Source organism: Argentina silus (assembly GCF_951799395.1).
Source record: "Argentina silus genome assembly, chromosome: Y".
Lineage (NCBI taxonomy): Eukaryota > Metazoa > Chordata > Actinopteri > Argentiniformes > Argentinidae > Argentina > Argentina silus.
This window is the reverse complement of record NC_139654.1, coordinates 19,644,686-19,670,124: the sequence shown is the minus strand read 5'-3', so window position 1 is coordinate 19,670,124 and position 25,439 is coordinate 19,644,686. Positions and strand designations below refer to the sequence as shown.

At 48.7% G+C, this 25,439-nt stretch overlaps 1 pseudogene across 1 annotated transcript in view; it reads left to right on the top strand.

The window, feature by feature from the left end:
- LOC310824016 (NLR family CARD domain-containing protein 3-like) overlaps positions 1 to 25,219 on the top strand; it is a 42,537-nt pseudogene extending 17,318 nt beyond the window's left edge. Inside the window, exons 3-7 of the transcript in view lie at positions 8,581 to 10,337; positions 11,528 to 11,701; positions 23,691 to 23,864; positions 24,674 to 24,847; positions 25,039 to 25,219. The product of the transcript in view is annotated as an NLR family CARD domain-containing protein 3-like (transcript). The remainder of the gene's footprint in view (positions 1 to 8,580; positions 10,338 to 11,527; positions 11,702 to 23,690; positions 23,865 to 24,673; positions 24,848 to 25,038) is intronic.
- Positions 25,220 to 25,439: the final 220 nt, after the last annotated feature.

The window sequence follows — 25,439 nt, the reverse complement described above, 5'->3', positions numbered from 1 at the left end:
AAGGAACCACAAGTTGAGTCAGATAGGCCAGGGCTTTCTAACCAGTGTCCTATAGTAGTCTTGTCCGAACAGGTTAATGCGGATCTCGACTGCTCCTCTGTCCGTCCTCCACCCTACAGACCTTTGACAGCACCACGGGCAGATCTGGCTCGCCCGAACCCAGCGTCGACTTACGGACGCAATCGAGGGCGAGGAAAGTTCGGAGGCAGGCGCAACAAGAACGATCATTACAGGTACAAGAAACGGCATGGGTGTTTCCGCTGCCTAGCGGAAGACCACTGGATAAAAGACTGTCCCGAGCCAGCGGAAAGAGAGAAACAAGGGATTACTGTCAACAATCCGAGGGGAACGGAGAAAGAGGGCGGTTGACGGTCAGAGGAGGCGGGAGAGGTCCCATCGACAGCATAACCCGGTGAGATAAAACCAATACGCAAGCACACGTACACCACAACTAGACATACAGGCTATTAGGAAAGAAAGTGCATATGAGGTACTACCTAGAATAACATTGAAAGTGGCTGGCAGATCGGTTACATTTGTTAATAGATTCAGGAGCAGGGTACTCTGTTCTAAGACCAGAAGATTGGCAACCCCCACCGAAACTCAGTGGAAGGGTAATCACCATAGTCGGAGCAGAGGGAAGAGGGGTAAAAGAGAGATTCACAGTGTATGATGAAGATAGTTATCAATATGGTAAACATTCATTCATATTATCTGACTGCTGCCCAATCAACTTACTAGGTAGAGACTTGATGTGTGGGATAGGACTAAATCTGTGGTGTTCAGAAGATGGGATTAGAATAGAAAGACGTGTAATGCAAACTATATCGTTGGGTAATGCACCACTAAATTATTTTTACGAATGGAACTTGCCCGTCTCTCGGCTGAGATCAATTGCACAGAAATTGTTGGCGGAAGCCGAGCTAAGAATTAGAATTATTAAGTATGTTCACGGATAAAGATAATTTTCATTGTATAGCTACGGTCTCGGAAATTCAGGATGAGTGTTGGAAAAGTTGGGTTCAGAGAGAAGCCATAGATATTTACACTAGTTTTTTAGGCATTATTGGGAAGAGGCATTATTGTTCCATGTCCTGACAGCCGTTTGTCGTACTCTCATGTTCCCCGTAAAAGAGGCCAAACAGGAAGGCCAACCACAAACCTGGCGCTTTGTTCGGGATCTTAAAAAGGTTAATGAAGCAGTCCAAGCGCGCGCCCCTATTGTTACGGATCCATATACTAATTACACATATACGAAGTAATGCTACATATTTCTCAGTGGTCGACCTAGCTAATGCGTTCTCCAGTATTCCTGTACATAAGGATTCCAGTTCTGGTTCGCATTTCGCTTTAAGGATAAGTGATATGATATGATATATATATATAGATAGGTATAGATAGATAGATAGATAGATAGGTAGGCTGATTGATTGATTGATTGATTGATTTATAGATAGATACATGGTCTAGAGCCCCTAGGGGCTACGTTGAAAACCCAGCAGTATTTGGGCAGCTATAAGAGATAACTTTAGTATCTATTCAGTAAGAATTTGGTGTTGAAAGGGGGTAGGCACCCTTAACATATTTGGCAGAACAGAGCCACAAGGCAAGCCTGCAGAGAATACTATTTGTAAAGGTGTTGCTGTTGTTGTTGTTATTGTTATTTGTTTTTGGGCCATAAGCTCACCAGGGAGGGCAAAAGCCAGAGTACAAACAGAATAGACACATTTACTAAAATACCTAAGATAATTACTCAGAAACACCTGTTATATATTTTTTAGTTTTTGTTTTGGGTTGGCCTAAAATGATAACCCATGTTTACCAAATGTTTATTTTATTTTTTATGAAGTGTTGTCACATGGAGAAGATCATGTGTCAAAAGGGGGGATGACGGATATTGTAAATAAGCATTATTCACAGAATTTGGCATAGTGTAGAAAGAGGGCAAATGGTTCCCCAATCAAGCCATCCTCCCCCTGATGGCCCATTTGATCATGTTATGATGAACTTGGTTGTTTTGTTGAGTTGAACCCCTGCGAGGGAAAGAAATATTGTTTAGTTTTTGTGGGCATATTTTCTGTGAAGAAGTTGGACTGAACTGGGTTAAAGCTTTTCCATTGATCCTCACAGCTAGGCGAGGGAGGCCTAGGGCAAAGAACGGCCTGTCTCCTCATGGGATCCTGACTGGTAGACCAATGCTACGTGAATTACTCTATGCTAACATGCTGTGCTAACTTGACCAGAGTTTTAAGAGGCATCCACAGAACCATGAAGGAGGCACTCCTCACACCACTAGGGGGACATCTCCACGACATCCAGCAAGAGGAGTGGGTGCTGATCGAGAACTGCAGGAGAAAACACTGGAGCAGTCCATGGTGGTTGGGTCCTTTCCAGGTACATCTCGTCACGCAGTCTGCAGAGAGGCACGTGGGTACATGCCACACACGGCAAGAAGGCACCACCACTGGAGAGACCAGTGGGGACGTCAGCAGGCAGACCAGGAGTGACCCAGCGAGACCAGCCATCAGAGGGCAGACCAGGAGCGACCCAGCGAGACTAGACATCAGCGGCCAGGACCAGGCATGACCAGAACACGACAGGACCAGGCATGACCAGCCAGGAGGAGAGAAGCAGCAAGGCCCAAGACACGGACAACACTGAGCCACCGCAGGGCTCCAACAAAAATCACGTGCTAGTAACCTCTGATTACAACATAATTGAAACACCATGAAGCCGCCGAGACGATTGCGGCCTACGGAGTGGCTGTATATGAGCTACATAATGTGACATACTGTTCTCTAATAAGACAAGAGGCAAATTTTATCTGGGAAAGAGTGATTGTTCATGATAACGCAGGAAACCAAACCCAATTCGACCTCACCGTAGCTAAACCACTGCCAGAGCAAGTGTACTTAGTCTGCGGTCCAAAAGCTTACAGTTGTGTACCTAAAAATGCAGGTGGAACTTGCTATTTGGCGCCCTTAATCAGGTGTGCACTTATCGCTTTCTTGATGAAAAATAGTTATATAGTGATGTCGGTGGTTGGCAAGGCATGTATAAGGAGGGCGGCCACCCATATAATGACAACTAACATGGTGCTCGAACGAATGGAGACAGGGGATGACTTTTCTAACCTGGATCCCTTTCCCGGGTTTAACTTATTTGATGAGGAGGATATGAGAACCTCTGTCCAGTGAAATATGATATTTAGGCTGAAGTGTTGTTAACATTCAAGGAATTAAATGTTAAAAGGAGGGATTGTTATGGAAAATACATTCATAGAACTATTTTCAGGTTATACACTTTCATATGACTGATACAACTTGTGTAACTACTGTGATGACATTTTCTCTTGCCACTCCTCTAAAGTTCTATAGCCATTGTTCTGAGAAGCACTGTATGATTTACCATATGAACAGCGGTGATCTCTGAGGGAGTGATAGGAGAGAGCAATAGTGGGGGGACAGGCGCATCCTGTCGATAGGTGTGAAATGTTGAACGGCGATTAATCAATAAGAAAGTCTCCCCATTGTTCATTCTCTCCCGCCCTTTCTCACGTAAGCACAGGCCCATCAGCCGATAGCCTTGGCGGCGCCTGTATTATGTTTAAACTGTATAAAAGACGAACCTGATCATTGTCTCTTTAGACTTGTGCTGAACGAACCCCGGTTCTACGCTGGGCTGCTGTTACGCTCTTGTCTCTTGTGTGCAAGCAATAAATACCGGACTCAGATATTGTGGCTACTCAGGACTTGTTTCTTGATTCTTACCTCCGAAGAGCTAAAGTACAGAGTGGTAAATCCTAGACTTCCACCACACAATACCGACCGGAGTGCTAACTTTCGATTTTGGGACTTCCGGACCGAACTCCTCTCTCTCTGGAATTACTGTAGCCAGAGCAACAGTGACCACGTCGTTCCATTTTTTTAGGAGATTGACGTGATACACCTGCAAGCTATCCCCCCGGTCCGAGCGTACTACCTCATAATCCACGTCCCCCATGCGACGTGTGACCACAAACGGCCCTTGCCACTTTGCGAGTAATTTCATGCTGGAGGTGGGTAACAGTACGAGCACCTTGTCTCCCGGTGTAAATTCTCGTAGGGTAGTTCCCCTGTCGTATAGGCGTTTCTGACGCTCCTGGGCTTGCAGCAAATGCTCGCGTGAGATAACCCCTAGGGCGTGGAGCTTTGTGCTCAAGTCCAGGACGTATTGGATCTCACTTTTACTGTCGCTAGACCCTTCCTCCCAATTTTCTTTAAGAAGGTCTAGGACACCCCGGGGCTTACGCCCGTAGAGTAATTCAAACGGGGAAAACCCGGTGGAAGCTTGGGGGACTTCCCGTACCGCAAACAACAGGGGATCTAGCCATTTATGCCAATTCCGACTATCCTCGTGTACAAACTTCCGGATCATTGACTTCAAGGTCCGATTGAACCGCTCACAAAGGCCATCAGTGGCCGGGTGGTAAACACTGGTTCGAATCGCCTTGATGTTCAACAAGCCATACAGTTCCTTGAGGGTGCGTGACATAAAATTAGTGCCCTGATCGGTGAGAATCTCTTTCGGGATTCCCACGCGGGAGATTACTTGAAACAATGCCTGCGCTACACTCCTGGCAGAGATATTGCGCAGCGGTATTGCCTCGGGGTATCGGGTGGCGTAATCTATCAAGACCAACACAAATCGAAATCCCTGTGTACTCCGGTCAAATGGCCCGATAATATCCATCGCAATGCGGTCGAATGGGTTCTCGACCAATGGTAAGGGCCGCAAGGGGGCCCGTGGAATGGCCGGGGGATTTACCAACTGACATTCACGACAAGAAGCGCACCACCTACGCACCTCTGCCCGAATTCCCGGCCAATAAAATCGAGCCATTATACGGTTCAGTGTTTTATCATACCCTAAATGGCCCGCCATGGGGTTGAAATGACCCGCCTGGAAGACCATTTCGCGGCGGCTGCGGGGAACCAACAACTGGGTTACTTCCTCCTGACTATGTGAGTCACGACTTACTCTATATAACCTGTCGCTGATAATCGCAAAATAGGGGTGGGCGCGCACTGTGTCTGGCCGTATCAAAGTACCATCAATTGCTATCACTTGGTCAAAGGCCGATCTTAGGGTCTCGTCACGAGACTGCTCGAGGGGGAAGTCGCCTAGCAGCGGATAGTTCGGCGGGGAAATCTCGGGGTGAGGCGCCCCCGCCGGCTCCGGCTCCCCGGCAGTGTCGTGAGGCGCCGCCTCAGCACAGAGCACATTACACGCCTCACACCTCCCTCGCTGTCGTGCACGCATCCCGGTAGCCCTCTTTACCGCTTGAGGAAACCCCTCCCAATCTACACCTAGAATCAGGGGATGCGTGAGGCGTGGGCTAACCGCCGCCTGTACACTATGTTTTTTTCCCTCATAATAAATTTCGATAGCGACCACCGGATATTCGTGAATGTCCCCATGCACACATCTCACCCGCACCCTCGATGCCTTCAACAATGCCCCCGGCCGAACCAGGCGCTCCTGGATCATGGACTGCATGCAGCCCGAATCCAAGAACGCCTGGTGCATATCATGCTGTATCCTTACCGGAACACGATACGCCGCTCCTGGTCCGGGGGGAGGGCCCGGTATGTCGCCGATGCGGACGACCTGCCCCACCTCCATCGCCGGGCACTCGGCCTGCACATGGCCCGGCCGTCTGCATCGCCAACACACCCCCCCTGTCGCTCGGGGTGCTACCTGTGGGGCCAGGGCTGGCTCCGGACGGGTGCACCCCTGCCATCTCGTCCTCGGGGCGGGCGCCGGCCTTTCCCCTTCCGGTCCCTCGGCTCCTCCTGGGCGCCGGCCCCCCGCCCCCTGGCGCGGGGCCGGGGTTGGGCGTTGCAGCCCCCGCGGTGGGAGGGAGAGATGGTCCTCCGCTAATCCCACGGCGGTCTTGAGATCCTGGGGGCGGTGGTACTGGACCCAGGCGGCGGTTCGGGCCGGGAGCCCCGTGAGGAACTGTTCCAGGACTACCCGGTACCCGACCTCCTCCGCCGAGTTGTTCTCTGGGTCCGGCCACCGCCACGCGCTGTCCCGCAGCCACTGGGTGTAGGCGAAGGGCCGGCTCCCCTCCTCCATGGTCAGTGCCCGAAACCGGCGACGGTGCTCCTCGGGTGTGAGGCCCAGGCGGTCCCGAATTGCCCGGGCCAGGGACGTGTAGTCCCGTTGGGCGGCCGCTGGTAGGCTGTGGGCCGCGAGCTGCGCCTCCCCTGACAGGAGGGGCAGCAGATGGTAGGCCCACTCTCCGTCCGGCCACCCCGAGATCCTCGCCGTCCCCTCGAACACCGCGAGGAACGCCTCCGGATCGTCCAGGTCCCCCATTTTCTGTAGCTGGACCTTGGGGGGACCTTGTCCTGATGGCCCTGGCGAGGTCCTGGAGGAGGGCACGGTCCTCAGCCCTCGCCGCTGTCATCTCTCCCACCGCGGCCTGCTGGGTCTGTTGCAGGATGGTCTGCTGCTCCAGGATCAGCGATATCCTCGAAATTGCCGTTGCTAGCGTCTCCATCTCTGTGTCCCAGGTTGGGCGCCAATGTAACAATGTCCGTTGTACACAGAGGCAGACGCAGTATTTTAGAGAGGGATTTCGTCCCGTTTATTAAACACATTCGTTCTTGGCTTTTCAGCCTGTCTCACACTCCTCGCGACTTTCCAGTCGTCTCTCGGCAATAACTCCTCTCGCTCCTAGCCCACCTACTGAAATGACAAAGGCACACACGTTAAAAGCACTAGCCAACGAGACTTCATTTGCAACAGGTGTGCAACGAAGCCTCGCCGACACAACCCTGGCCACGGTCCTGTAGCTCCCTCTACAGGCCGAACGCTGCATGTCCCCCCACACATATACAGTGGGGGAAATAATTATTTGATCCCCTGCTGATTTTGTTAGTTTGCCCGATTACAAATAAATGAGCGGTCTATATTTTTATGGTACTTTTATTTTAACAAATAGAGACAGAATATCAACAAAGAAGTCCAGAAAAAACACATTATATAAAGTTATAAATTCATTTGCATTTGATCGAAGGAAATAAGTATTTGATCCCCAAGCAAAACATGACTTAGTACTTGGTGGAGAAACCCTTGCTGGCAAGCACAGAAGTCAGACGTTTCTTATAGTTGGTCACCAGGTTTGCACACATCTCAGGAGGGATTTTGGTCCACTCCTCTTTACAGATCCTCTCCAAATCCTGAAGGTTTCAAGGCTTTTGCTTGGCAACTCGAAGCTTCAGCTCCCTCCACAAATTTTCTATAGGATTAAGGTCTGGAGACTAGCTAGGCCACTCCATGACCTTAGTGTGCTTCTTCTTGAGCCACTCCTTTGTTGCCTTGGCTGTATGTTTTGGGTCATTGTCATGCTGGAAGACCCATCCACGACCCATCCTCAGTGCTCTGGCTGAGGGAAGGAGGTTCTCGTCCAAGATTTTATGGTACATGGCCCCGTCCATTGGCCCCTCAGTGCAGTGAAGTCGTCCTGTACCCTTAGCAGAGAAACAACCCCAAAGCATAATGTTTCCACCTCCGTGTTTGACGGTGGGGATGGTGTTCTTGGGATTGTAGCATTCAGCATTTCTCTCCCTCCAAACTTGAAGAGTCGAATTTATGCCAAAGAGTTCAATTTTGGTCTCATCTGACCACATCACCTTCTCCCAAGCCTTCTCTGAATCATTTAGGTGTTCATTGGCAAACTTCAGATGGGCCTGTACATGTGCCTTCTTGAGCAGGGGGACCTTGCGGGCACTGCAGGATTTCAATCCGTTACGGTGTAGTGTGTTACCAATGGTTTTCTTGGTGACTGTGGTCCCAGCTGCCTTGAGATCATTACCAAGCTCCTCCCGTGTAGTTCTGGGCTGATCCCTCACCCTTCTCATGATCATCCTTACCCCACGAGGCAAGATCTTGCATGGAGCTCCAGGCCGAGGGCGATTGATGGTTATTTTGTATTTCTTCCATTTTCTAATAATTGCACCAACAGTTGTCTCCTTCTCACCAAGCTTCTTGCTGATGGTCTTGTAGCCCATTCCAGCCTTGTGCAGGTCTACAACTCTTACCCTGATGTCCTTTGAATGTTCTTTGGTCTTGCCCATGGTGGTGGAGAGGTTGGAATGGAAGAGATTGATTCTATTGACAGGTGTCTTTTATACCCATAACAAGCAGAGATTAGGAGTACTTTTCTTAAAGTGACAGGACTAATCTGTGTGCCTCATGGGCATATAACCGGTCTGTATGAGCCAGAATTCTTGCTGGTTTGTTGGGGATCAAATACTTATTTCCTTCGATCAAATGCAAATGAATTTATAACTTTATATAATGTGTTTTTTCTGGACTTTTTTGTTGATATTCTGTCTCTATTTGTTAAAATAAAAGTACCATAAAAATCATAGACCGCTCATTTCTTTGTAATCGGGCAAACTAACAAAATCATCAGGGGATCAAATAATTATTTCCCCCACTGTATATATATTTACAATTACTGCAGGTATTGGGCCAACTTAATGTAAAGTGTGCCAGGAATATTTTGTTAATTGTATTGTCATTCAGATGAGCTTGCTGTGGTGTGCCAACAAGAACTCAAGTCCACCCTGAAGAAGAAGTTTCAGTGTGTGTTTGAGGGAATAGCTAAGCATGGCAACCCAATACTTCTCGATAAGGTCAACACAGAGGTCTACATCACAGAGGGTGGAAGTGGAGAGGTCAATAATGAACATGAGGACAGACAGATTGAGACAGCATCCAGGACACCAGCAACACAGGAGACACCAATCAAATGCAACGACATCTTCAAGTCTTTACCTGGACAAGACAAACCAATGAGAAATGTGCTGACAAAGGGAGTCGCTGGTATTGGAAAAACAGTCTCAACTCAGAAGTTCATTACGGACTGGGCTGAAGGAAAAGCCAATCAGGATGTCCAGTTCATATTTCCACTTCCTTTTCGGGAGCTGAATTTAATGAAAGAGAAGAAATGCAGTTTGAATGAACTTCTTGGTAATTTCTTCATTGAAATAAAAGAATCAGGAATCTCCAACTTTGACAAGTATAAAGTTTTGTTCATCTTTGATGGTCTGGATGAGTGTCGACTTCCTTTAGACTTCCAGAACAACGAGACATGTTGTGATGCCACAGAGTCAACCTCAGTGGACGTGCTGCTGACAAACCTCATCAAGGGGAATCTGCTTCCCTCTGCTCTCCTCTGGATAACCTCCCGACCTGCAGCAGCCAATCAGATCCCTCCTGAGTGTGTTGACCAGGTGACAGAGGTACGAGGGTTCAACAACCCACAGAAGGAGGAGTACTTCAGCAAGAGATTCAGTGATGAGAACCTGGCCAGCAGAATCAACACACACATGAAGTCATCAAGGAGCCTCCACATCATGTGCCACATACCAGTGTTCTGTTGGCTGTCAGCCACTACACTAGAGAGACTGTTGGGTGAAGCAGATAGAGGAGAGATGCCCAAGACTCTGACACAGATGTACACACACTTCCTGGTATTTCAGGCCCAACAGAGGAATGTGAAGTACCTTGGAGACCATGACAGAGATCCACACTGGGATAAAGAACTAATTCTGTCACTGGGAAAACTGGCCATCAATCAGCTGGAAAATGGCAATCTGAGTGTGGAATTGATGTCACAAAAGCCACAGTGTACTCGGGAGTGTGCACTCAGATCTTCAGAGAGGAGTGTGGGCTGCACAAAATGTTCAGCTTTGTGCATCTGAGCATCCAGGAGTTTCTAGCTGCTTTATATGTGTTCCTCACATTCAACATCAGCAATAAGAATCCTCTGGTCAAACAGAAATCCTCATTCAGGAACCGATCATCACTCGAACCCAATCCTCTGGTCGACTTACACAAGAATGCAGTGGACAAGGCCTTACAAAGTGACAATGGTCACCTGGACCTGTTCCTCCGCTTCCTCCTGGGCCTCTCACTGGAGTCCAATCAGAATCTCCTACGAGGCCTTCTGACACAGACAGGAAGCAGCTCACAGACCAATGAGAAAACAGTCAAGTATATCAAGGAGAAGATCAGGGAGAATCCCTCTCCAGAGAGGTGCATCAATCTGTTCCACTGTCTGAATGAGATGAATGACCATTCTCTAGTGGAGGAGATCCAAAGCTACCTGAGCTCAGGACGTCTCTCGTCCAACTCTCACCTGCACAGTGGTCAGCTCTGATCTTTGCGTTGCTGACTTCAGAAGAGGAGCTGGATGTGTTTGACCTGAAGAAATACTCCAGATCAGTAGAGGGTTTTCTGAGGCTCCTTCCAGTGCTCACAGCCTCTAAGACGGCACTGTAAGTAGATGGACAAAACACTGTATTGAAACTTGGGTTATGAATGGAGTATGTGATCACTTATTATGATTGACGGATTAAATGGAAGAAACTGAGTTATTGATCACATGGCCAAAAGTCATTCATTAATTGATTGCATGCTTATCTTTCATGTTTTATTGACACACAAATATGTGACTTGCTCCATCATATTCAGTCGCTTTGTGTCTCGACTCCCAATAATGAGGGAGAAAGAGCCAGTTCCAGTCGGAGTAGTGAACACTGGTTTGGAGAAATCCACTCCTGACATTGACTCCTGACTATCGCATTCCACTCGCGGTACCACGGTGTTAGGGTTGCTAGGTGGTGCGAGGGACCCAAGTGCGGAGAGATACTCAGACACAGTGTGAATACTAGAGACAGGGGTTTAATACAAAAGAGGGGAATGGGGTACAAACAAACACGGGGACCAAACGGCAAAACAAAGGTATACACTTTAACAAGTGGAATAAAACTGGATACAGGGTTATCACGGGGACTGACGATACGGACAGGTAGACAGGGTACTCACAACAGACAGGGAGAATCGCGGACGAAGACATGGGGAACACACAGGCTATTTATACAAACAGGGGACAGAACACACAGGTGATATGATTCAAGGTAGATTGGGAGGCACTAACCCGTATAGCCAGAGGGGGGCGCCAGAGTCGCCAGACAGCAACCTCAGGCGTGACACCACGGATACTCACACCGCGGCTGAAGACTTTTGGTCTGACATTAAGCAAATAACATAGGTAGCATATATAATAACATGGCTGGTTGTGTTCATAGTTCAGCTAATGAGTTTGTCAGCTTTATTTTAGTGGAAGTGGAATGAGTCAGTTCTCTACCAGTGAGTTTACAGTTGGTGCAGTTGGAAGGAGCTCGCCACTCATCTCCAACTGAAAGCTCAATCAAACATTTAAGGCATGAAAAGTATGGATATGTGATGATTTCACCTTCAAAACTAAGTGAAATGATTACAAAACATGTTGTTCTAGTGAAGTATGTTCAAATCCCAAAACAGCCATGTAAGGGTTTTGGACGAAAATGTCATTATATGGTAATTAGGTGCGGCGACATGCCACTGGAAATGATAGAACACATCACATATGTACATTTTTCTCTGAGTTAAAATGACTTAATGCTTGTATTTATTACTCATTCAGGCTGAATGGATGTGACCTCACAGAGAGATGCTGTGAAGCGTTGGCCTCAGCTCTCAGCTCAGAGTCCTGCCACCTGAGAGAGCTGGACCTCAGTAATAATGATCTAGGTGACGGGGGGGTGAAGCTGCTCTCTGCTGGACTGGGGAGTCAACACTGTCAACAACAGACACTGAGGTGAGGTCTGAGACTATTCTTGTTGTCAGACACATCATTCCTAAGTGTATTACATTATCAATGATACTTGCTCTGCAAATCTCAATGACGGAGACAGAACATTTACATGATCTTCCAATCAATTCCTAAACTCTTGGCTGTGACAACACTAGGCCTACCACTTTATTTGTATTCCACCTTTTTCTTTTGTGAGCTCCCAGACTGTCATCCCATGGATGCACACCCTTTAGGAAGCCTTTATTTATTTTACCTTGATGAGCGGCCTTCATAATTAAAAAAAAAGCGATGAAGGATACCGTCTTACCTATCTTAGAGGTGTTTTCGAGAAACCATTTTATAGGGACAGCAACACATGCACAGTTCAATAACAAGAGGCCGCCCTTTAGGTCAGGATGGCCTTGCAGCTGACTCAGCACATCCCCACCAACGCTATCGAGCTAGCAGGGCGCTACGTTCTCCGAGCAGACAGAACAGCGGGTGACTCCGGTAAGACCAGAGGTGGAGGTTTGTGCATCTATGTGAACAAGACGTGGTGCACGGACACTACCATCACCGAGAGTCACTGCTCAGCTAACCTGGAGTTTCTCATGGTTAAGTGTAGACCTTTCTATCTGCCCAGAGAGTTCACGTCCACTGTTATCACGGCAGCCTATATCCCCCTGGATGCTAATGCTAAGATTGCCATGAAAGAACTGCATACTGCCATTAGCAAACAACAGACTCTGCATCCCGAGGCAGCCTTCATTGTCGCGGGTGACTTCAACCACTCCAATTTAAAGACTGTACTGCCCAAATTCCACCAAAATGTCTCATGCCCCACAAGAGGAGACAGGACATTGGACCATGTATATACCAGCATGGCTGATGCTTACAAAGCCGTTCCCCTCCCCCACCAAGGTCAATCTGATCACCTCTCATTGTTCCTACTGCCCAAGTACTCAGCACTCATCAAACGGGTGAAACCTACAGTGAGGACAGTCAAGGTCTGGCCAGAGGGAGCTGACTCAGCACTCCAGCAGCGTTTTGGAAACACTGACTGGGGTGTGTTTGCCACACAGGCCACCCATGACTCCCACACGGACATTGACTCATATGCCTCCTCTGTTTTGGACTACATCAATTCCAACATCAATAGTGTCACCACACTCAAACGGATGACCACTTTCCCTAATCAGAAGCCATGGATGAACAGTGAGGTCCGACTCCTGCTGAAGGCACGCGACATTGCCTTCAGATCAGGTGATGCTCAGGCCTATAGCTCATCCAGGGCTAACCTGCAGAGGGGCATCAAAAAGGCCAAGCACAACCACAAGCTGAGGATCGAGGATCACTTTAAGAACAACTCTGACCCCCGACGCATGTGGCAAGGCATCCAGGCCATCACTGACTACAAACCCACTAACACCTCACCCCTCTCCATCGACGCCTCCTTGCCTGATGAGCTGAACCACTTCTATGGCCGCTTTGACAGGGACAACAAGGAGGTGGCCATCAAGGCTGTGCTCCCTGCAGATCACCGTCACCACCACCATGGTGAAAATGGCGCCGCCGATGTCGGTCGCCGTTGTGAGAGCTCCGCAGAGGATGTGCGTTTTTCTAGCTTTTATGTGTTTTCTAAATTCTCTCATTGTGAGAAACTCACTGGCACTGATATCCAACGACAAGGACACACTTCTACATGTAAATTACAACTTAAGACCAAGTATTTTGGATAATTATTCTATCGACACGGCGTGGCCGGCGGAGATCAGAAGGACCCCCCACGATAACAACAATGGGAGCGCGCCAAAAAAGAGGAGGAAACAACGGGGAAGGCGGGCAGGCATTCGGAATCGGCTAAGAGCTCAGGCCCACCGTCCACCTCTGCCTAGCATACTTCTTGCTAATGTCCATTCTCTGGAGAACAAGATGGATGATCTCAGGGCGAGGATTACTTTCCAGCGAGACGTAAGAGACTGTAACATCCTTTGTCTAACAGAGACATGGCTTACCTCGTTGGTACCGGACCGAGTCATCTGCCCTTCCGAGTCCTTCTCTGTTTTCCGGGCGGATAGAACGGAGGAGTGCGGCAAATCCAAGGGTGGTGGAGTTTGTTTCATGACCAACAACAACTGGTGTAACCCTATCAACGTAACGACTCTTTCTCAGACCTGCTCGGTGGACCTGGAGCATCTGGACCATCTCATGCCGCCCATTCTACCTTCCCCGGGAGTTCAGCTCAATCATCATCACAGCCGTCTACATTCCACCACAGGCCAACACCGAGGCAGCGCTATCGACCCTACATGATACGCTGTGCCAGCATCAGAGCAACCACCCTGAGGCGGCGATGACAGTAACAGGTGATTTCAATCGGGCTAACCTTAAAGAAGTTATGCCTAACTTCCGTCAACACATCAAGTGTGCCACCAGGGGAGATAGAACTTTGGACCATTGTTATACTCAGTTTAAGAATGGGTACAAAGCTGTTTCCCACCCTCCCTTTGGGAAATCAGACCACTGCGCCATTCTGTTGATGCCTGTTTACAAACAGAGGATCCAACAGGTAGCGGTTGTGAAGAGGGAGGGAAAGCGGTGGTCCGACCAATCAGAGGCCACGTTACAAGACGCGCTGAGCGACGTCGACTGGGATATGTTTCAATCAAGTTCCAGCGATGTCAGCGAGTTTACAGAGACTGTCTTGGACTTCATCTCTACATTAGCCGATAACATCGTACCTACTACAACGGTAAAGATCTACCCCAACCAGAAACCCTGGGTTGACAGTTCCATCCATGCCGCTCTGAGGGCTCGCACCGCCGCTTACAACTCCGGGCTGGCATCCGGCAGCATGGAGGAGTATAAAGCGGAGTCCTACAAACTGCGGAGGGCGGTGAAAGCCGCCAAGAGGAGATATGCAGACAGAATGCAGGCGCAGATGGAGAACAACGACACCAGGGGCCTATGGCGAGGACTAGGATCTATTACGGATTACCGGCACACACCCCCCTCAACCGGAACTGCTGAAGGTGAACACTAGGAAAGCTGCTGGCCCGGATGGCATTCCGGGGAGAGTACTCAAGACCTGTGCTAACCAGCTAGCTCCTGTGTTCACTACCATATTCAACTTATCATTGGCAAATTCAGTAGTTCCCACCTGTTTTAAAAGATCCTCCATCGTCCCTGTGCCCAAGATCACCTCCCCAGCCTGCTTAAATGACGACAGACCGGTGGCTCTAACCTCAGTGGTCATGAAGTGCTTTGAGAGGCTGATTAAGGAATACATCTGCTCCTCCCTCCCTCCGACCCTGGACCCACTGCAGTTCGCATATAGACCAAACAGATCTACGGACGATGCAGTTTCCCAGGTCCTCCACACCACTCTCTCTCATCTTGACAGTCAGAAGGGGGGCTATGTGAGAATGCTGTTTATAGACTACAGCTCAGCGTTCAATACCATAGTCCCCACCAGACTGGCTGATAAGATGATTGGTTTAGGACTGAACATTCCCCCGTGTGCTTGGATCCTGGACTTTCTGACGGCCAATCCACAGGTGGTCAGGGTGGGTAGACACACCTCCAGCTCACTCACACTGAGCCCTGGGTCCCCCCAGGGCTGCGTCCTTAGTCCCCTCCTCTACTCCCTGTACACCCACGACTGTGTGGCTAAGTCCAGCGAAAACTCCATCATTAAGTTTGCGGACGACACAGTCGTGGTGGGGCTGATCTCAGACAACAATGAGAAAGGCTACCTGGACGAGGTGGCGGACCTGTCACTCTGGTGTCAGGAGAATAACCTCATCCTGAATGTCTCCAAGACAAAAGAGCTGATTGTGGACTTCGGGAGAGCACCACAACTAAGGGCCTACACACCGCTGGACATCGGTGGGACTGCTGTGGACAGGGTGAGCAGTTTTAAATACCTGGGAGTCCACATCTCAGAAGACCTGACCTGGACGACCCACATCAGTTCTCTGGTGGGAAAGGCAAGGCAGCGCCTGTTCCATCTCAGGCAGCTGAGGAAATTCAAAGTCTCCTGGAGGATCCTTCAGTCCTTCTACTCTGGAGCTGTGGAGAGCATCCTGGCTGGCAACATCACCGTCTGGTACGGTAACAGCACGGCCCAGGACAGGCGAGCTCTGCAAAGGGTGGTACGCCTGGCAGAAAAGACCATGGGAGCTCCAACCCCCCCTCTCCATGTCCTGTACACCAGGAGGTGTAGGACCAGAGCCTACAGGATTATGAAGGACCCTCACCACCCGAAAAACGGACTGTTCCAGCCGCTGCGGTCAGGCAAACGTCTCCGCTGTCATGCAGCAAGAACAGAGAGGCTAAGGCTGAGTTTCTTCCCCCACGCCATCAGAATCATCAACGATGACCCCACCAGTGCATCATAACATCATAATACATATGCACACACATAATCATCCATCTGCTGTTTATATTGCTTACTGCTTATACTGTTCATATTGTTTATACTGTTTATACTGTCCATACTGTATATTTTTTAGTACTTCTATTTTTATTTTATTCTATTTTAAAACTTATTGTATTGTTGCACTACTCTGTGGCACTGTCACTTTTGCATTTCACTGTATACTTGTATGCACGTGACAAATAAAGAATCTTGAATCTTGAATCTCTTGAATCACCAGCCCCTCACTCTATCTCCCACCGACGTGTGTGCGGCACTGAGCAGGACTAATGCACGCAAGGCTGCTGGTCCTGATGGCATTCCCGGACGCGTCCTCAGGGCCTGTGCTGTGCAGCTGACTGAGGTTTGGACTGACATATTCAACCTGTCCTTAGCCCAAGCAGCTGTCCCCGCGTGCTTCAAAACCACCTCCATCGTGCCGGTGCCAAAACACTCCACTGCAACGAGCCTAAATGATTTCCGCCCAGTTGCACTCACGCCCATCATCATGAAGTGCTTCGAGAGGCTGGTCTTAGCTCAACTCAAGACCTGTTTACCACCCACACTGGACCCCTTCCAATTCGCCTACCGGCAGAACAGGAGTACAGAGGATGCCATCTCAACGGCACTTCACTCCGCCCTGTCCCACCTCTACAATAGCAACATTCTCACATAACAGCACTTATGTGAGAATGCTGTTCATTGACTTCAGTTCAGCTTTCAACTCCATCATCCCCTCCAAACTGATCTCCAAACTCAGTCAACTCGGCATCAACTCCTCCCTTTGCAACTGGATTCTGGACTTCCTAACCAACAGGCCGCAGTCTGTTAGGCTACACAACCACACCTCCTCAACCCTCACCCTGAACACCGGCGTTCCACAAGGCTGTGTGCTGAGCCCCCTCCTTTACTCCCTCTTCACCTACGACTGCACACCTGTACATGGCTCAAACGCCATTATTAAGTTTGCAGACGACACAACGGTGATTGGTCTCATCAGCAACAATGATGAGTCGGCCTACAGGGAGGAGGTCCAGCACCTAACAATGTGGTGCAACGACAACAACCTGGCTCTCAACACCAGGAAGACCAAAGAGCTCATTGTGGACTTCAGGAAGTCAAAAGCTGGCACACACACCCCCATCCTCATCAACGGGACTGAGGTGGAGCGAGTCACCAGCTTCAAGTTTCTGGGTGTCCACATCTCTGAGGACCTCTCCTGGACCCTCAACACCTCTACCCTGATCAAGAAGGCTCACCAGCGTCTCTTCTTCCTGAGGAGACTAAAGAAGGTCCATCTGTCTCCTCAGATCCTGGTGAACTTCTACCGCTGCACCATCGAGAGCATCCTCACCAACTGTGTCACAGTATGGTATGGCAACTGCTCTGCATCTGACCGGAAAGCACTGCAGAGGGTGGTGAAAACTGCCCAACGCATCACCGGTTCCTCACTCCCCTCCATTGAGGCTGTCCAGGGCAAACGATGCTTGCGTAAGGCACGCAGTATCGTCAAGGACATTTCTGACCCCAATCATAGACTGTTCACCCCACTCCCCTCCGGGAGGCGCTACAGGTCTCTCCGCACCCGAACCAGCAGGTTCAGAGGTGGCTTCTTCCCTGCGGCTGTCACCCTACTGAACTCCAATTCTGCACCTAGGTGACAACCTACCAACCCCTGCACCCCCCCCCCCCCCCCGGACAATTGCACTACTCTTACAGTATTCCTATAAACTGTACATACTGTATCCTCACTTGTACACACTGCTCTTACTCCATACCACTGCTCTTCTGTTCATATCTGTCTATACTGTCTATACTGTTCATAATCTGTCTATACTGTTCATAATGCACATATCCTTATATTTTTCTTTTAATACTACTGTTAATACACTGCACATATCTGTACATACTGTACATACCTGTTTATACTGTTCATACGGCATTCCATATTTATTCTGCTATTTACTCTAATGTTACTGTTAATTTTAGATTAGATTAGATTCAACTTTGTCATTGTGCAGAGTACAAGTACAGAGACAACGAAATGCAGTTAGCGTCTAACCAGAAGTGCAAAATAGCAGAAAGTGCAATGAACAGTATTTACAGGTAGTGCAATATATGATCAGTGGTAGTGCAGTATAATATAGTATAATATAAGCAGTATAATATAGCAGTGCAGTATAGCAGTATATGAGTAGCAGTAGCATTATAGCAGAATAAATAGTTACAGTATGAGCAGTGTAGCAGCATATGAGCTGTATGTGTAATGCAGTCTAGCAGTATATATGTATTAACAGTAACATGAGGTAGATGCAGAATAAATATAAATATGGAATGCCGTATAAACAGTATAAACAAGTATGTACAGTATGTGCAGTAGTATTAAAGAAAATATAGGATATGTGCATTATGTGCATTATGAACAGTATGAACAGTATGGACAGGTATGTACAGAAGAGCAGTGGTATTGAGTAAGAGCAGGGGAGGGGAGTAATAGTGCAATAGTGCAATTGTCCGGGTGGGGGTTGCAGGGGTAGTAGGTTGTCAGGTAGGTGTAGTGTTCGAGTTCAGCAGGGTGACAGCCGCAGGGAAGAAGCTGCCTCTGAACCTACTGGTTCGGGTGCGGAGAGACCTGTAGCGCCTCCCGGAGGGGAGTGGGGTGAAAAGTCTATGGTTGGGGTGAGAGATGTCCTTGACGATGCTGCGTGCCTTACGCAAGCATCGTTTGCCCTGGACAGCCTCGATGGGGGGGAGTGAGGAACCGGTGATGCGTTGGGCAGTTTTCACCACCCTCTGCAGTGCTTTCCGGTCCGATGCCGAGCAGTTGCCATACCATACTGTGACACAGTTGGTAAGGATACTCTCGATGGTGCAGCGGTAGAAGTTCACCAGGATCTGAGGAGATAGATGGACCTTCTTTAGTCTCCTCAGGAAGAAGAGACGCTGGTGAGCCTTCTTTATCAGGGTGGAGGTGTTGAGGGTCCAGGAGAGGTCCTCAGAGATGTGGACACCCAGAAACTTGAAGCTGGTGACTCGCTCCACCTCAGTCCCGTTGATGAGGGTGGGGGTGTGTGCGCCAGCTTTAGACTTCCTGAAGTCCACAATGAGTTCTTTGGTCTTCTTGGTGTTGAGAGCCAGGTTATTGTCGTTGCACCACACTGTTAGGTGCTGGACCTCCTCCCTGTAGGCCGACTCATCGTTGTTGCTGATGAGACCGATCACCGTTGTGTCGTCTGCAAACTTAACAATGGTGTTTGAGCCATGTACAGGTGTGCAGTCGTAGGTGAAGAGGGAGTAAAGGAGGGGGCTCAGCACACAGCCTTGTGGAACGCCGGTGTTCAGGGTGAGGGTTGAGGAGGTGTGGTTGTGAAGCCTAACAGACTGCGGCCTGTTGGTCAGGAAGTCTAGAATCCAGTTGCAGAGGGAGGGGTTGATGCCCAGTTGCCTGAGTTTGGAGATCAGTTTGGAGGGGATGATGGTGTTGAATGCTGAGCTGAAGTCAATAAACAGCATTCTCACATAAGAGTTAGTCTTGTCGAGGTGGGACAGGGCGGAGTGAAGTGCCGTTGAAATGGCATCCTCTGTACTCCTGTTCTGCCGGTAGGCGAATTGAAAGGGGTCCAGTGTGGGTGGTAGGCAGGTCTTGAGTTGAGCTAAGACCAGCCTCTCGAAGCACTTCATGATGATGGGCGTGAGTGCCACTGGTCGGAAGTCATTTAAGCTCGTTGCAGTGGAGTGTTTTGGCACCGGCACGATGGAGGTGGTTTTGAAGCACGCGGGGACAGTTGCTTGGGCTAGGGACAGGTTGAATATGTCAGTCCAAACCTTAGTCAGCTGCACAGCGCAGGCCCTGAGGACGCGTCCGGGGATCCCATCAGGACCAGCAGCCTTGCGTGCGTTAGTCCTGCTCAGTGCCGCACACACGTCGGTGGGGGATAGAGTGAGGGGCTGGTGATCCGCAGGGAGCACAGCCTTGATGGCCACCTCCTTGTTGTCCCTGTCAAAGCGGCCGTAGAAGTGGTTCAGCTCATCAGGGAGGGAGGCGTCAGCGGAGAGGGGTGAGGTGTTAGATGGTTTGTAGTCAGTGATGGCCTGGATGCCCTGCCACATGCGTCGGGGGTCAGAGTTGTTTCTGAAGTGATCCTCTATCCTCAGCTTGTGGTTGTGCTTGGCCTTTTTGATGCCCCTCTGCAGATTAGCCCTGGATGAGCTATAGGCCCGAGCATCCCCTGATCTGAAGGCAATGTCGCGTGCCTTCAGCAGGAGTCGGACCTCACTGTTCATCCATGGCTTCTGATTAGGGAAAGTGGTGATCCGCTTGAGTGTGGTGACACTGCTGATGTTGGAATTGATGTAGTCCAAAACAGATGAGGCATATGAATTAATGTCCGTGTGGGAGTCATGGGTGGCCTGAGTGGCAAACACACCCCAGTCAGTGTTTCCAAAACGCTGCTGGAGCGCTGAGTCAGCTCCCTCTGGCCAGACCTTGACTGTCCTCACTGTAGGTTTCACTCGTTTGATGAGTGCTGAGTACTTGGGCAGTAGGAACAATGAGAGGTGGTCTGATTGACCAAGGTGGGGGAGGGGAACGGCTTTGTACGCATCAGCCATGCTGGTGTATACTTGGTCCAATGTCCTGTCTCCTCTGGTGGGGCAAGAGACATTTCGGTGGAATTTGGGCAGTACAGTCTTTAAGTTGGAGTGATTGAAGTCACCCGCGACAATGAAGGCTGCCTCGGGATGCAGAGTCTGTTGTTTGCTAATGGCAGCATACAGTTCTTTCATAGCAATCTTAGCATTAGCATCCGGGGGGATATAGGCTTCCGTGATAACAGTAGACGTGAACTCTCTGGGCAGATAGAAAGGTCTACACTTAACCATGAGAAACTCCAGGTTAGCTGAGCAGTGACTCTCGGTGATGGTAGTGTCCGTGCACCACGTCTTATTCACATAAATGCACAAACCTCCACCTCTGGTCTTACCGGAGTCGCCTGCTGTTCTGTCTGCTCGGAGAACGCAGCGCCCTGCTAGCTCGATAGCGTTGTCGGGAACCTCGCTGTTGAGCCAGGTTTCAGTGAAAACCATGATGTTACATTCCTTAATCCATTTGTGGGTGGTAATCCGCAGCCGCAGTTCATCCATCTTGTTTGCCAGGGAACGAACATTTGCAAGGAAAAGGCTAGGTAATGAGAGTCGGTGTGGAGTTAGCTTTAGCCTAGCTCTCAGCCCACCTCAGCTCCCTCGCCTGTGTTTTCGTTTCCGAGCCGGTCTGGGGCCTCTTCCGGTCGGTGTAGCGGAGTTAGCTGGACCCGCTGTTTTGCTAATCTCGGGTATATCGTCGATAAAGATGACTGGAGTGCCGGAACCGATGTCCAGAAGTTCTTGTCGGCTGTACGATATGTACGCTAAACTGTTTTTAGCGAGAATACTTAAGATAAACAAGCAAATAACGACTAGTTCGCAAACTCTGGAGAGACACTGAGCGTCGCGATGCATGCGCGCCGCCATCTTGGTCAATGAGCATATATATATACATACATATATACTGCTAGACTGCATTGCCTATACAGCTCATATGCTGCTTACACTGTTCATACTGCATCCTATTTATTCTGCTTATAATGCTACTACTAATTCAGATACTGCTTACACTGCACTACTTATACTATACTGCACTACTATACTGCTCATATACTGCACTACCTGTTGTGACGGCCGCCGGGGTGTGCGGGCGCGTCACGGACCCAAACACAGTGTAAGCAGAGAGGTCCACACCAGAATTATAATCAAAGATATTTATTCGGTTAGCGGGGAGAGGGAAATGATAGAGAGAGGGTGGGGGTGAGAAGGCGTCGTGTCGTGAAGATAGCAGGGGGGTTCGGTACACGGTGGGTGGTCCTCTTACGTTCCAGGTCGGGGCGGCAGCGGGGTAGTCAGACAGGCGAAGGTTGGCAACGTAGCGGGCTCTCCTATGGTCAGGGGTCATACACTGGACAATGGTGACTTGGCTTATTCTCTCTCTCATCAACTGCTCCTTGGTTCGCCGTAGCAACTCCTCCCCACTGGGTGCTCCGTGGGCTACTTTTGTACCGTCTCTGCTGCTCCTGCTGATGCCCTTCACCTGTGCCTTGATGGGCAGGAACTCCATGTATGGGCATACGGTGATTATCTCCACGGGTTGCAGCTGTGGCCCCTTGGGGCGCAGGAACTCCATACATGGTCCTGCCAAAGACAACACGGGGCAAGAGAGGGACAGCAGAAACAGCAGAGACAAAGCGAGGCGAGATATATACTCCATTTACCACCGTCCCACACTCGCGCATGGGCTTAGGCACGGGCCGGGCGCCACACTGTATATACTGTTCACACTGCACTTTCTGCTTTTTTGCACTTCTGGTTAGACGCTAACTGCATTTCGTTGTCTCTGTACTTGTACTCTGCACAATGACAATAAAGTTGAATCTAATCTAATCTAATCTAATATAACCCAGGGGACAGATATAACCGCTGTCAACCTGACTGGCTGTCTTGATTCATACCGTTACTACATAAAATTATAAACAAGTATAATACTGATCGTAAAGGAATCAATGAACAGTGTATGACTGAACAAAATATAATCATCATGACATGGTCATACTGATGGAAACAGATTATTGTTTTTCTTTATTGATAATAAGAATCATAAATGACAGATGAGAAATCCGTCCCCCCTCACACTATCAAGGAGGGAGCATGGGAATAAGGCACACAATGCAACAATAATTTATTGTACAGCTTCTAATCACATAATCTTCAGCTCTATTTATCATTGAAGGCTGAATTTCAAAGAGTGTGTGTGTGTGTGTGTGTGGGGGGGGGGGGGGGGCACTCTCTGAATACCGTTACTCTCCTCAATTCCTGAACAATCTGGCCTTAGATCAGCTGATGGGGCTCCACAATACTTCACTAACCCAATAGCTAGCAAATATACCACACTTAGAAATACATTGACTACAAACCTGCCTGTGATTGGCTTGAATCATGAATTCTTATCATAATGCACCACAGTGATCGTTTGGCTGCATGTACTGTATATATTTGTATTCCTCATTCAGGATGAATGGATGTCACCTCACAGAGAGATGCTGTGAAGCGTCTGAGGTGAGACTATTCTTGTTGCCAGACGCATCATTCCTAAGTGTCTGTTACATTTGAATTCGATGGAATCATTGATACTTGCACAGAAAGGCTCAATGATTGAGACAGACAATGTACATTATCTTCCAATCAATTACTATATAATGTATGTGTGTGTGTGTGTGTGTGTGTGTGTGTGGGCGGTGGCAGGGGGGGCTGCTCTATCTTCACTCTCTGAATAACTTTACTTTCATCAAATCCTGACCAACCTGGCCTTAGATCAGCTCATGGGACTACACAATACTGCACTAACCCAATAGCAAGCAAATACATTATACCAGACGTAGAAATCGAGTGACTACAAATGTATCCATGGTTAATTGCTCCCCTGTTGAGAGCAACTATAACTCTCACACATGAATTCTTGCACCACAGTGATCGTTTGGCTTCATGTATTTATTTGTATTCCTCATTCAGGCTGAATGGATGTCACCTCATAGAGAGATGCTGTGAAGCGTCGGCCTCAGCTCTCAGCTCAGACTCCTGCCACCTGAGAGAGCTGGACCTCAGTCATAATAATCTAGGTGACGGGGGGGTGAAGCTGCTCTCTGCTGGACTGGGGAGTCCACACTGTCAACTACAGACACTGAGGTGAGGTCTGAGACTATTCTTGTTGTCAGACACATCATTCCTAAGTGTATTACATTGTCAATGATACTTGCTCTGCAAAGCTCAATGACGGAGACAGAACATTTACATGATCTTCCAATCAATTCCTAAACTCTTCACTGTGACAACACTAGGCCTACCACTTTATTTGTATTCCACCTTTGTCTTTTGTCAGCTCCCAGACCGTCATCCTGTGCATGCTCCCTTAACCTAGGACTACTTTCCCCTCCAAAATGATAAATAAATGAGTATAAGCTCCACAATATGAGCGGTCTTCATAATTTAAGAAAAACCGATGAAGGATACCGTCTTACCTATCTCAGATGAGGTGCTTTTGAATAACCATTTCATAGGGACAGCAACACATGCACAGTTCAATAACAAGAGGCCGACCTTTAGGTCAGGATGGCCTTTCAACTGACTCAGCACATCCCTCCCAACAGATATAACCCAGGGAAAAGATATTACCACTGTCAACCTGACTGGCTGTCTTGATTCGTACCATTACTACATAAAATCATAAACGAGTACAATACTGATCATAAAGGAATCAATGGGGGGGGCACTCTCTGAATACCGTTACTCTCCTCAATTCTTGAACAATCTGGCCTTAGATCAGCTGAGGGGGCCACACAATACTGCACTAACCCAATAGCTAGCAAATATACCACACTTGGAAATGCAATGATGACAAACCTGCCTGCAATTGGCTTGAATCTTGAATTCTTATCATAATGCACCACAGTGATTATTTGGCTGTATTTATGTATTTATTTGTATTCCTCATTCAGGCTGAATGGATGTCACCTCACAGAGAGATGCTGTGAAGCGTTGGCCTCAACTCTCAGCTCAGACTCCTGCCACCTGAGAGAGCTGGACCTCAGTAATAATGATCTCGGTGACGGGGGGGTGAAGCTACTCTCTGCTGGACTGGGGAGTCCACACTGTCAACTACAGACACTGAGGTGAGGTCTTTTGGGGTGCAGAAGCATGAGTATCACGGGACATTATAACACACTAGTTTGAATGTTCTTTACTTAAATAGAATGTGTCTAGCCTTTCAACTGCTAAATGAAGAGGATTTAAAGCTGTAGATGTACATTAGAGAGGAATAATCAGATTCTTGATATCAGATGGAGTGACACTATTTCCCCAGGTTGTCATTCTGTCGAGTCCCAGAGGAAGGCTGTGTTTCTCTGGCTTCAGCTCTGAGGTCTAAGCCCTCCCACCTGAGAGAGCTGGACCTCAGCTACAATCACCCAGGAGAGTCAGGACTGGCGCTGCTCTCTGCTGTACAGAAAGATACACTCTGTAAACTACACTCAGGTAAAGGCTGAATATGTGGCTGGACGTATCAATGAGATGAATGCACAGTATCTGTTTTCCACATGATTGTGAGTGTGTCATTCAACCACTGTGGGTTCTTCTGTGGTTGATATAGTGTGGACCATGTTGGAGAGTGCAGGCTCAAACCTGGGCTGATCAAATGTAAGTCACCAACGCTGTAGAGAATAGGACTGTGATATTACTCAAGAACCAGGGTACAGCAGAGTTCAA